This window comes from Ascaphus truei, chromosome 5 (genome assembly GCF_040206685.1).
Source record: "Ascaphus truei isolate aAscTru1 chromosome 5, aAscTru1.hap1, whole genome shotgun sequence".
Classification (NCBI taxonomy): Eukaryota; Metazoa; Chordata; class Amphibia; order Anura; family Ascaphidae; genus Ascaphus; species Ascaphus truei.
Window position 1 is genome coordinate 77388765 of NC_134487.1, and position 14438 is coordinate 77403202.

A 14438-nucleotide genomic window follows, 5' to 3' on the forward strand; every position below is an offset into this window, starting at 1 on the left:
CTTCAAAGTGTCCCTTTTCAGAAAAACAATAGGATGCTTGCTTTGAAAACGCTAATAGCAAAATGCAGCGGAGACTGCTGTATCTGGTATAATCCATCATGCTATTTGGACATCAGGAGAAATAAAGAACTGTATTCACTTTCAATGTATGCCTCCTTATGTGCCTTTAGTTTGGGTATTGTAAGTGCATTAAGTGGAGGTGGGATTGTTTGTAGGAATTCACTAAGTCTCACTAAATTTTCAGCTGTTTGTCCTGTTCAGTATTAGTCATGACATATTTATTTGATGTTTATTAAGTAGAATCGTGACGGTACTTTTTATACAGCCATCTTTTCATTGGTCCAATTTTTAAGTTCTGCAATGACTTCAGTGTTGAAATGAATGCTCATCAATGAATATACGTTAATGCATACTTCACTTGGATTTGTTCCTATATATTGTAAATGTCAATGTTTTTGTTGCAATAACATGTAAGCAACATTTACATTCCTTATTTAAGATATATTTTTAACCATTCCAAAAATGTTTTGTATTTATAATGTTGCTAAATTATTTTTATACTATTGTTTTTTTGAAAGTCTTTATGCTTAAAAATTAACCTTTAATGATCATAATTGTAGTATAGTTTTTATACGGAACCAAAACTTTTTATATTTAGAACTATTGCCATGTTTTTGGTTCAGGTTTTATGCAAAATCATGCAAAAATCTAACACCGAAACATACGGAAAATTGCATGTTGGCAAATGTTTATGCATACTGCAAAATTCAAATCTGCTCTTACATACATTATCACACATGTTCTCTAGAACTAAGGGTTGGATCCTCAGAAGTGCGCTAAATAAGGCAAATAACGTTACCTTACCTAATTAGGGAGCAGCCCTTATTTTCCTCCCTATTAACGGGTATCTTCAAGGGTAATGATATGCAAAAGTAAGGCCCGTTAGCAGAACAACCAAGGTAACGTTACCTGGATGAAAGGGGATTACCATAGCCTAAAAAAATACACTGCACATGCGCATTGGGAAGGAACGTTATTGGGGAGTGTTAGCACGCCACAGCTGTAACTACCAGCATTGCCCAGTTAGTGGGATCTGCTATATTCCTGACCTGGGAAATGCAGGACACGTTGCCCGAAACCTCTTCCCCAACCACACCAGGTGTACTTTGTGAATATGTTTATATATGTTTCTCATTGTTTGTAATGTATATAGTTATTTATGTTGAATATTACATGTTACATTTTTTTACACACATTGCCTGCACTGTGTAATTAAATATTATTGTGATTACTTCTGTCTCCTTGAAAATAATTTTCTCATATGTAGATTCATACTGTAAACTCATATTTCATACCATAAATTATATATGTGTGTGTGTATATATATATATATATATATATATATATATATCTATATATATATATATATATATCTATATATATATATCTATATATATATATAGATATATATATATATATTTGTACGCCAAATAAAAAAATATAATATTCACTTTCATCATTACGTTATTAGCATAACGTTAACAGTAACGGAGGTCTGAGGATCTCGGTTAGTAGGTAAAGTGCTCATTACTATATGATTTGCATATGAAGAAGCCTACGGGCTGTTAAAATGTAAGGTTCCCTTATGTTTAAGGAAAATGACCTAAACAACATAGCATTAAGCACCTGTGGAGATATGCATTACAGGTATGGATACGTTAAAATGAGATAACGTAACCGTTAACAATTAGCAGACTTCTGAGGATCTGCTCTATAGTTAGGCTTCCTCTGTAACTTTCTTTATCTGCAATGAAGACTATAAAATGAGACCATTGGATTTCACAGCAAAGTTGCTGAATCTAGTGAATCCAGTTGAATTGATGCACAGCTTCAGTATTTTCATCTATTTTGTGCAATTGGTATTTTTGGCTTTAGCAGGAAACACATGCCAAGCTGTGATCAGCTACATATTCCACAATACATACCAGGGAGCAATTACTAACACTCTAATGAATAGTCAGATGTAATTACCACTATATTTCAGTTTTGTTTACGTACAAATATAAATATATACGTGTATTTCTGATCACTGGTGGGGGCAGCAAATTGTGCAAATGTTAGTTTTAGATCATCGTGTTCTAATCCAATCCTACATTTGACAGTTCTTACACCTCTTTCCCAAACAAGGTGCAACATAAAGGTAACACTGTCAAAGAGGTTTAGAAGTGACTGCATTTACTGCAACAATGTAACAGGGAAACCCATATTACATGGGGTGCAAAACACTAGTATAATTAATTAAAATCCCTTGATCTATACTTTATTAAAATTGGACTTGTGGTTTTACAAACATGTCGCCGTTTTTTATATATTAAGTTACTTTTTGCCCTTCTGGTTTGTTTGCTACCTAAAATGTAATCTAACAGACCTTACTGATTGACCTATATCTCTATTCTTTTTCATCTCCCTATACATTTCCCGGAAGAGTTAAGTTCAGCACAGACCATAAAAGTGGAGCAGCACCCAAGCAAATCTGGCGGGCAGCAAAAAGAGGCAGTGCTGCCCGCCAGCCTGGCCTTAAGTAGGCCTTCTGGGAACACCTCCCCTGAGCCGTGGAGGGAGGTGTGGGGTTGGGCCAGCAAGGGGAAGGCCAGACCCCCCTAGTCATGATGCCCCCCCGCCCCCTGCCTATGGCTAGGGAGGCCACTAGAGATGCTGCTTTGCTAGGATACCTTCCGCTCTTGGCTGTCATCTCTGACAGTCAGAGGATTAAGTGAAAAGAAAAATACAAAGTATGTGTTATTAAGTATTGTTTTGGGATCATTGCCACAAATGTAAATGCCACATACCATTTTTTATGATGATGAAAATTAACTTATTCTGCATATAGTAATTAAAAGTCACACCATGCATGTAGACATAAGAGAAGGATATTTATGTAGATGATACATACCGTCATCATGAAAATAAAATAGCACATTCCTCCTTAAGGCTAAAAGAATATAAATTAATTTTTAAATACTGTAGATGAATTGTAGGTAGGCCCCACTCTTCTTAAAACATAGCTCTGAAATATTAATATAGGTACACTACAAGAGCATAAAAGATTAAATGTACAATTTAATACTCAGTGTTCCTCACTTATGCAGAACACAGAGAAGCATTTGGTCCACAGCATTAGTGTCTCCAGGGGCATTCATGTGATGTCAGGAGCTCTGCCAAAGGGCATCCCTTAATGCCAGGGAGAGGTTTGCACAAGCTTGTTCTCTTTCCACTATCTAAAATACCTCAGGATGAAAGGAAGATAGATCAGATGTTGCTCTAGAAAAAGTATAACTGAGGAATATAAGCAATTCATCCCATTGCACTATAGTCTCTGATTCTTCTCAAGCCAAAAATAAAATCACATCACCAACTTGTGTGTCCGGATTTATGAAAAAGCTTTCACTTGCTTTTAAGGTAACATCATCTGCAGTAACATAATCCAAAATGAATAATGTGCCTCTCTAATGCACAAAATCCTAATTGCAAATCGATAACTTTCAAAATTCAACAGTTACACCACAAATGGATTTATCTTAATTTAGTAGATGTCCATATATTCTGAAAAAGTAATGGCAATTATAATGCTAAGTTCTTTCCTATAAATTCACCCCTTGTTGGCTTTCTTCCCAAGTCCTTATTCCTAAAATCCAGCCCCCGCTCATCTTCCTTCTTTGGCTTTTTTCTCAGATGGGCCACAGTTCCATTTTTTGACATGAAGTCAAAATACATGAATACAGTCAAAATGTTCCTTTATTTGCCTTTACTTCATTGTGGTCATCAACGCATTAATACTAAGTACACTGAGCATGCAGAGGTAAAGTGAAGGCTCATTTTATGTGCACCTGTTACTTATTTAAAATGATGCAATGGTGAAAATATTGTTTAAAGCAGCAAAACATGTCAAATCTTATGTTGTTGTTCTTAAATAAATCAGTTCTGTAGTATTAAATAATACTTACTGCATTTTATTTCAATTATTATTCAACTCTTAATGCCATTTTTAATTAGTTTAGTGTTAAAGCCTCCTTTGAATCTTCAGGCACCAAAAACATAGATTGGAATCTCATCTGGGCAGGGACTGTGCCTGTAATATTCCAATGTGCTGCGTACTGTGCTCTATACTGTAATTGTGAAGCTCTTTGAGTCCCTTTGCTATATGAAATAAAGTTATTATTATATGAATTATATCTGTTATATGAATTATATCTATATTTTTTGATTATATAAGGGTTAGATCTCCAGTATATTTTTACCTTGTAATTAACAAGGAACTTAGATAGTCAGGGGTTATTGACTTGGCAGTGATATGGTACAGTAGCTGTTTGGTTTTACAGCCTCAACATTTACCACCTATATGAAGCAAATGTGATGGACTATTTTGGTACATTAAAAGCCACATAGATACCAGGTGTAATACTGTTTCATAAATTATCATTGCAGTAGTTTGAGGCATTAATGATATAAATAAATGTATACAGTATATGTAAACAGCTTTTGGTATTTCTGAATAAATGTATACATACAGTAAAGAAATCCCAGGGAGAGACAAAAATGGTGGTGCACTACTGAAAGAAATGAGGACTAGACCACAATTAATAAAAATGCTTTATTGGGCTTGTGGCAGCATAAACAGGCATATAGGATAGGCAAAGTAAAACTCTAACACGTTTCATGCCATCTGGCACTTTATCAATGAGTGACACTCCAACATATGAGTCTATAGACGCCTGATTTTGGAGCTCTGCACTTAGTCAATCATTGATGTTACGGATTTAACACTAGATGTATAGTCCACCCGAACCAAGGTCAGACCGGTCATTTAATAAATTCCACATTTACTATTAAATAACAGAATGACACGTATGCCGCATCATCTCTGAAGCTCCAATACTAGTCTTTTGTTCTGTTTCCACCCGTATATTCCATATATTCCACCCACACCTGTAATAGTAATAATCACCTCAGAACCGCGCATTACTGGTATTTAATGACTTATGATTATTGGCCAGTAATGCCCTGTTCTGAGGGGATAATTACTTAAATAACTGGCGCTTTTTAATACATTTTTTCATATATTGTTAGACTAGAGTGAATAAAATAAATTGACATTTTATTAAAAATTATTAAGAAAAAAAACAAAAACAGCTGAGGACGGTTTCAAACCATCGACCTCTAGGTTAGAGGCCGGGCATGCTTTTCGCTGCGCCACTCTGCTTACGGATGAAAATTCCGGTCTGGAACCGATATAAGTCAACATGTGTAGCAGTGCAGCTGACAGCCAATACACTTTTTTCTTTTTTTTTTTTAAACATATGCAATTATTTATATTGTTACCATTTGTCCTTTGGTGATTGTTTGTTTTTCTTTTTCATAGACTTTTGCCTTGTTTTACTTTCATGTTTGATAGTTTGTTACCAATATTCCCAGCAATTTGAATGGTAAACTGTAACAATAGATAATGTTACCATAGAACAGGGGTGAGCACACTTTTCTGTTAGGGCCCCCCTGTCTGCTCCCCCCCTTCTGCTCGTGCATCCCTTACCTGCTCTCTGGCTTCGGCGGCATCATATGACGTTGCATTGCCATTTGACCCCTGACGCCGCGTTGTCATGGTAACACGTCGCCTGAGAGCAGGTAAAAGAAGTTACAGAGGCCTCACGCCTCCCCCGGCATTTCATTTAAATACGTTGGGGAAGAGTGAGGGGCCTCTGCAACCGCCGTGCCCTCCCACCCCCAGAAAATCCCGTGCCCCCCAGTTTGCGCACCCCTGCCTTAGAATACATTGTAGCTGCTGAATTACACGAACTGAAGGATTGACTGAAACTGAAAGGCAGCCATTTAGTGAACCCTGGGAAACAGGATTTTGCTGATTGATCATGGGAGAACAAATCGATCGGCAGCTTAGGTAATTAGTTTTCAATAAAGGTAATCAAAGGCTGCATATTTAAACAAAAAAAATGTTTTCTTTTAAGATCCTTGGATTACCTCTTTAAATACAGTTTATAATTATACTTACGTTTTTTTTTCTTAGTATTGCCGTTTACAAAAAGTTATAATTTAACAAATTGTAATATACTGTATATAAATTCCACATGTTTCATTCACATTCAGTTACTTTTATCTGCTATATATCCAAAAAAAACCACTGCAGTTTCAAAGCAACTAAAGCATATTTCAAATAATTTAAAACTTCACAATTTCCATAATTGTTAAAGTGATGTAGTTGTGATACACTCACAGTATAAAGCAATATCCACACTACAAGTCGGTATGTTTAATGTTCAGTAAAAACATGGCTGTAGAATGACCCCTGTGATTTAAACTCTATTTTGTATCATAACTTCTATGTCTTCTATATAATGCAGCGGTGCGCAAACAGGGAGGCGCGACACCCAGGGGGGGGGGGGGGGGCTGCGAGACTGCCTGCGGGGGTGCGTGCGGTTTACAGAGGCCCCGCGCGCTTCCCAAAGGCACTTAAATTAAGTGCCGGGGGAGCTGCAGGGCCTCTGTAAACCTTTACTTACTTTTGCTCCACACGCGTTGCCATGGACGCCGCAAGGTCATGTGACGTCACGTTGCTATAAACGTGACGTCATGATGCCGGAGCCGAGGTAAGTGGGGGTGAGGGGGGGGGGGCTCGGGGGTGAGGTGACCACCGGCAGGAGGGCTCAGGGGAAAAAGTTTGCACCCCCCTGATACAATGTACTGTATAACTCTTTCCACTCGTAACTATGTATTTGTAACCATGTATTTGTCATTATAACTCTGTGCCCAGGACATACTTGAAAACGAGAGGTACTGTAACTCTCAATGTGCTACTTCCTGGTAAAACATTTTATAAATAAATAATAAAAAAATATATCTACATACAAGTCTTAAACCAGTGTCTTGAAATTCATTATTAACCACGAGTCTACGCCTCTTTTTTGAGAAAGTAAATGATTATACTTATTTGTCTTGTTTGTAATTCTGTTTAGGACCCGAGAAGGTTTAAAACATAAAGGATCACAAGAAGAGAATCTGCACATTGTCAGGTATGTACTTTGTCATCTATCTTTTCAGTGTATAACGGCCGACCATGTCTTGCCGAGCCAGAAGATACTCTTATCATGTTGTATTAGTAATGTAATACATCACATTAGGCACATTGTAAGAGGTATCTTCAAGCATGAAAATGTAAACAGTTTGTGAGCAAGATTGCGAATTTCATATTGTCACTTTTACTGCTTGTCAAGTCAATGAGATAAACTCAAGGAGATCAAAAGGAGAAGGAGACACTCGGTGCCCTGCAGCTTTCTCCTTTTTCTCATTGAACAGACTTTTACACATTTTTATTCATTTGAGTGCTGGGCATTCCAAAGCTGAATGATTTAAACATCATGGCGTCCACTATTGGAACAGAACAACAACGTTTTGGAGAAAGCTAGAACCCTTGCAAGTGTTAACACCTTTAATTAGACAATCTGCCATATTTACTAGGAAGTGCTACTCCGTAAGACACCCTTCATGCTAGAAGATGCCTTATAAGTCTATTTGCTGGAATGGGCCATATTTACTAAGTCGAGATGGAAGATATCGTAAAGAGAAGCACTGTTTAGTAAATATAGCCCTATATCTTTCCTTGGACCAACATAATTATGCAGGCCCATTCTGGTTGCACATTCTGGCTGTCACATTTAATAGAAGGGAAGCTCAATCATTTTATTTTTCATTAACGGTCTTGTAGATCTTGATTAATTTTTTTCCATTCCGGTGTAATTTTGTGTCCACTATCTCCAAATTTCACCTATTCTTTTACTTAAATATTGAAAGGCGATTACAGTATGGGGTTTTTAAGACAAATGCAATAGGTTTCTTATTTCAATGTGACCCGATAAAAGGTATTACAAGTTTTTGTGATTGATTCCCTTCCTTACAAATGGTGAGTTATTATATTATTATTATTATAGTATGAAAGAAATACCATGACTGCAGAAATAAAAATAAAGAAATCTGCGCAGACTGGGACATCGTTAATTAATCTCTCTTGTCCCACGGTGGTGATCACAAAGTTAAAAGCCTGCCTCACAGCTACAGCAGCTTTGTTTTTGCCTTTTGAATTTGTACCCGTCGTGTTTGACTGCCAGAAAATAGACACAGCCCTGCTATCTAGTACTGACTATTGAATAGCTTATCTAGTATGACTTGACGAGGGAAGGTTACATTGTGGGATTCTGAGTACAGTGCTTGGTACTGTAAGACGTTCTTTAGAACACACGATATCTATCAGTGCTCAGTGGAGTGGGAGGGAATTTTGCCCCCCCCCCGCCTTATTGTACCCCCCGCCTATGTGTACATTTACAAACTGCAAGGTAAGTTTAATATAGGGAACATTTAATATAGGGAAAGATAACCTAAAATGTTATGGAGGATTTAATAGTGTGATCATACAATACGATAGCTCATGGGAAATGTGTGATTAATCCGAAAAATACGTGGCTCTATGTATGAAGAGGTACGAGTGCGTTGACACAGGTGCATCAAAAAACGTGGCATATTTATGAAGTGAATTTCTGTTTTACAATTCGTTGCATTCTGCGCTAGTATTCTGTGCAATAAAACAAAACAACTTACGTTGTTTAAGGTGATAGAGAAAACTATCATAAAAGTTTCCTTACATTCCTTAATACACAGACCTGCGGCAATATGTAACTGTGACTCCGCCCTAACTCCCCCCACTCGCTTCATCAATTCCTCGTCGCACACAGGCGCTGGTGTTCTTGAAAAGGGCTCAAGTAAGACTAATAGATAAATGCTGTATGTGCAGGTAGCAGCACAATAACAATGCTGCACCAGAATTTGCCCTTTGACACACAGAGCCCACAGGTTTTTGGGGCATTGGTTTATTGTTACCTTATTATTAGGCCATAGTATTTCGAAGTATTTTGCCAAATTTCATGAAATTTAAAGCTATACTTTTGTTTTAGTTAGATTTTTGTTTTACAGTAATTCCATGTACATCAAACAATCAACATTTCATAACAGCTACAATTAGTATAGTTTTACTTGTTTTGAGTATACGTTTAAAGGTATAAGCCCACTTAGATGATCAGATGATTACATCTCCATCTCTCCTTCCTTCTACAGTACAATTCTCATTTCACATGAACCCCTTTCCAGTTTGTGCCCTCTGACTCTACATCTTAGAACACACCTTTTTAATGAAGCATATGGGTAGCTCCATGGCTGATACTATACACCTCATACATCGACCTTGACCCCTTGCAGACACACTTACCAGAACACCCTCCTACTGTCTCCTTATGTTCTTCCTATGCACCACTTAGACTGTAAGCTCTTTGGGGCAGGGACTCCTTTTTTCTAACGTTATTTTTATGTCTCAAGCACTTATTCCCATATTTTAATGTCACATGAATTACTGCTATAAAGCGCTATGTACATAGATGGCACTATTCAAATAAAGATATAAACACATACATACCTGGTTGTTTTGTTTTTTGGCCAACTGACAGTTGCTCTATAATTGTATCATGCCAGTTTCCGCTTTTTAACCAATTGCACACATTTAACTGATTTAACTACCATTAATTTACTTTGTCCTCAAGTAGGTCTGCCTCTGTTTTATTTATAATGTAAGAGATGGCATATTTAACACATTTGAAAATGACTTATAGGCAATGCTTAAATTAATTTTCACTAGAGCTATTGTGTATGCTTTCTAAAATATATTAATGGAGACTGTAATGTAGACAAAAAGTGGGGCCACTTTTCCCACTCTGATAGCTATGTTCTACTAATTCTCACTTCCATAATACATCAAGAGAATTCAGCAGTACTGTAGACTTTGTAGAACAACCTAGGTGGTTTCCATGACAGATGAACTGAAACACACAATAAGCCTCAAACTTCTTCTTGGTGTTTAGTTACCATGGTGATAAAATAGTACAAAGCTAAGAGGAGGTGAGAAGAGACTCATGTAGGGGAGTTCAGTGAATACAAAAAGGAGAAGAAGACAAAACAGATGAGATAAACAAAAGGAAGAAAATAAAGATGCGTGAAACAGATTAGTGCAGAAATGGAGTGATTTGTTGAATGTTACTTGATGTTTTTTGGTCTATATTGCTCTGTGGATCTATTGTATTCGGTGTGTGTACATTTATATATACATTTTTCACACGAGTATTTCAAATGATAACTTATTTGCTAACTTTAATTAAAAATTAAACGGAACTTTTTATGTGTACATATTCTTTTTGTGTGTTTGCCCTGGAATTGTAATATGTTATATTACATAAAAATGTATTTGGCCTTTAGTATAACGATTTGTAGTGGAGGTTGGGTGTGCAGCACAATGTTTTGCACAAGTATCATAAAGCCTTTTGTTGCCAGGATGTTCCAAGTGTGGCAAACCCCAACCCAAAGCAAAGCCACCTGCACCTCAGATCCCTTTAATACCTAGGCAGGAGACCAACCCTGGAGGAGGCCAGACAGTGTTTTTCGGAGATGAAGAGAGAGAACAATGAATACATTATTTTATTTTTTTATAATATTATTTTTTTTACAATGGAACTTCATACCTATAACCAGTGGTTGACAAATCACCAAAAAATCTACTCGCCACACAAAAAAATCTACTCGCCACCTAGTACCAAACGTGTACTGCTTGGCCCAATATTTACTCGCCCGGGGGTTAAATCCACTCGCCCGGGGCGAGCAAATGTATAGGTTTGTCGAACACTGCCTATAACTAATAATAATAAATACACAATTATGTATATAGTTTTAGCCAAAATGATTACATTTCCCTACTTCTATATGTTCCGTTTTCTTGTCTCCTCTAGTTCTTCTGCCCGCGCATTTTTGAGTAAGATCTTCTATACTAATCAGAGTTAGTGACGGTTTCATTGAACTCGCTATCACCAAGCAACCCCTAATTATTTCTTTAACTCCCTCGGTCCAACTAGGAATGCATGCTGCCAGGGTTTACATGTATTAGCACTATCCATGACAGGGTGTGTTGCTTTTAACTTTGAAGTGTTATAAAAAGTGTACAGCCTCCCAAGCCCACACTAGCTTAACCCTTTCAGTGGCCCTTTGACATACAGCAAACATCATAAATGCCACTCTAGAGACCCTTATCTACGTCACAGCCGTTTACTTGTTTTTTAGGACTTGGAAGCGATGCTGTGATCATTTAGTAGACCAGTCACGTGGTCAGTCACTGCCAGAGGGTGTGCGATCACAGAGGTAGCAGGACCCTTTGGTACTGACGAGGTTACATTTGAGTTATAGTAGCTGTATTTGCTGCTGTTGGTGGATGCAATCCAACTTATCTCACGACACTGGAGTCTAGTGATGCTTTATTTAAGGTCCTCCTCAACACCATGATTGATTTGGACCTCATCGAAAAAATATGGGGCTCCTGGTACAGCCACACAGCTGTTTAACCACCACATAGAAGCAGGGAAACAGCTTTTCTCATGTTTTCTTTCAATTAGCTCAATGTATATGGATATGTTCCATTTAGAAACATATGTAATGTTGTCAGATACATAAGGATGTTTAATAACTTCTTGGCTATGATTAAGATTTTCTACTGTATTGTTTATTGCTATCACACGTTAAGTATAAGAAAAATGAATATATTAAAAAGTAAATATTTGATCAATTGACTTGCACATTAAAGTAGTCTCACTGAATAGGGGTTCTGAAGCTTTTCTGATACATTGTGTAAAATGCATTCAATGGGAAAATAAAAACCCATTGGCTAAATAGGGTCACATTTGATGGGTCACATAGTTTTCAACTCTGCTAAACGTTCTTGTGTTAACAACAATGGCGAGTTATTTCTGGATGACAGGGCAGGTAAGTTGCTGATTCTTTAGTAAAGACCAAAGTTAATCAGTATTCTTCCTGGAATTGCTAATGATTGATGCTACGAGCACAGGCATATTATTGTATTGCGGATGGTTAAAGACATCCATTTACCAATACTTATGTTTGGAAGTGACCAATTCTCAAATTAAGTTCCCAGAGTCGTCTATTGTAATAGAATCCAGTACTATTGGTTTTATGCCCTCCCCTCTCAATGCACACAAGAAAAAGTGTTATTTAGGTAAGGGAGATAGCTAAGCTGGACTTAACCGCCTTATTATAGTCTTGCTTAAATCTGCAGACCAAGCAATATCGTACATGTAAATCCATTATTTATTATGAGAAAATACTTGTAGCATTTAAAAAAAATAACAAAAAAACAACTGTGAATAACGACAATTTAAATTTAATGTGACAAGCATGTTTTGTTTCTATAGCAACCATCTACGTCACATTCCTTTCCTCTTCTAAAACAGGCTGTGGCACACCCCTTTTTGAGCCCTGCCCTCTCTCTAGTAGTGCACCAATTGTATCTAGTGACTGCCTGGTCACATGATCTTCTCCACAGAACTTTGCATCTTTGGTCCTCTTCTGCTGCACTGACGGTCATTTACTGAACCCGCGAGCGGAATTTTCGCCGATCGATTGGCAACTTAGCTATCATTGTGTGGATTGTATTGATGCACATATTAAAATGTTTCAAACAGCAGCTTAAACTGCTGCTTTAAGTCGAACATTAATAAATTATTTATCATCAACCAATTCTGTTTATAACAAAATATTTGATATTTGAAGCAGTTGCCTTTACAATACAATTGTATTTGCTTATTTTGTTTATTGTGTTTAAAGATACAATGTAACAAATGATCCTATTGCAGAAGTCTACAACACGTGTGCTTCTTTTTTTTAAAAGAAACCCAGTCTCAAAGAAAAATATGAAGACCAACACTTGGCACCAACAATTTAGTTATTTTTTTTGATGCAGTTGTTGCTGCTTATATTTAGTTAGATTTTGTTTGTATTACATTAATGGGCAGATGGCCTTGGCGATAATTCACACATCCTCATGGGAACCCTCATCCTCGATTACCGTAATATATCTTGCTTCTCCACATGGTAAGGCATGTATTATACTAAGCTCAGGCGTGCGTACGATGTGGCACGTGGCGTGCGCGTTTTGTGCCTATAGGCCAAACAAAGACGCGCGTTACTAGAAGGCGTGGCCATGAGGTCACAAGGGTAAGGCCTCACTGTGATTGGTTCACAGTGTCACGTGGCATGGCAGCAGCTCGAAAATACAAATTTCTTTGTTTTTCCACCAAGCTGCCGCGGCAACGCTCTCTGCCATGCGTGAGCACGTCGGCACTGGATTCACTGTCGTACTGTAGGAAGACAGGTATATTTCATTTGGTTGGTGCGCACGCTAGTGCACATGTGCTTAGTATAATAAATAGATGCCTAAGATTAGAGTCCTTGCCCGGTGGACACAATATGGCTACAAGGGTCATATTGCTCTGGTTGCCAACAGAAAGCTATGATGTAATCAGGCGAGGGCATCACAGCTTTTTGTTGGATGGCCCCTCGACCGTATTTGTAGTTTTTATAGCGTCACACACCAGCACAAAAAAACTACAAATATTCCAGGTACATTTAAATGAAAAATATTTAAAAAGGGAGAACTGCTGCTTAAAGAATCTTTCCAAAGCTTAGTAAAACAAACATTAATGGGAGCGTGTATTTTGGATGTAATAAGGAACAAGGTGACTTGATGAAATGCTATTTACCTTATGCCTCACCAAAGCTGTGGTCCTCTCTTCTCTCTCCCCATTGCCTCTTTCAGTCTTATTCCACTGACTCTTCCATCCACTCTTTTCTTTCTCCATTGCCCTCTTATCTCTTTCCTCATTCTGATAAGTGCCCATTTTCTTCTGCTACCGTTTTCTCTTTTTCCCGTTCCTTGTTCTCTTTTCAAAAACATTCTCTCTTCCCAATGCCCCATTTCCACTTTTCCCCTTCTCCTTTTCCAGTGGTCTCTTTCTCTCTCATAAGTATTCTTCTACCCTGTATCCCCATTGTTTTCTAATGCTTCACTTTGCCTCTTCGATGCATTTGTTCCTTTTCTTCCTTAGTACCGTACCTCAAGCCAAAAGGTTGCAGCTGTCAGCATAGCAATTTTTTTGAAATGCGTGTGTTGAAAAGAAGACACAAGACTAATGAGAGTTAATCATTCCAACCTTTTCATTCTTAGGGGGCCTAGTCATTAAACTGGATTAGCAATCAAAATTCACCCAAAACCTAAAAGACTGTTTATAGCGATAAACATCGCTGTATTCAACATGAAATATCTATGCAAAATGATTAATAACAAATTAATTTGCATGTACGGTACTTTTTGAGACGAAAGTGGTCTGTTTGACATGATGTCCTGGTAATCATGACAAGTAGAATAGGTAAAGCAATGTCAGTGGGTTATATATATATTTATTTATTTATAAAATGTTTTACCAGAAAGTAATGCA

The 14438-nt window shown here is 37.4% G+C and overlaps 1 protein-coding gene across 24 annotated transcripts in view; it reads left to right on the plus strand.

Annotated features, from left to right (window-relative positions):
• Nucleotides 1-14438, plus strand: part of NRCAM (neuronal cell adhesion molecule) — a 258232-nt gene that overhangs the window by 101016 nt on the left and 142778 nt on the right. For 23 of the 24 annotated variants that reach the window (XM_075600041.1, XM_075600049.1, XM_075600055.1 and 20 more), the window contains one exon: nt 7023-7079. The exons of the other annotated variant lie outside the window; for it this stretch is intronic. The gene's annotated coding sequence lies outside the window, so the exon portion shown is untranslated. The remainder of the gene's footprint in view (nt 1-7022; nt 7080-14438) is intronic. 24 annotated transcript variants of the gene reach the window in all.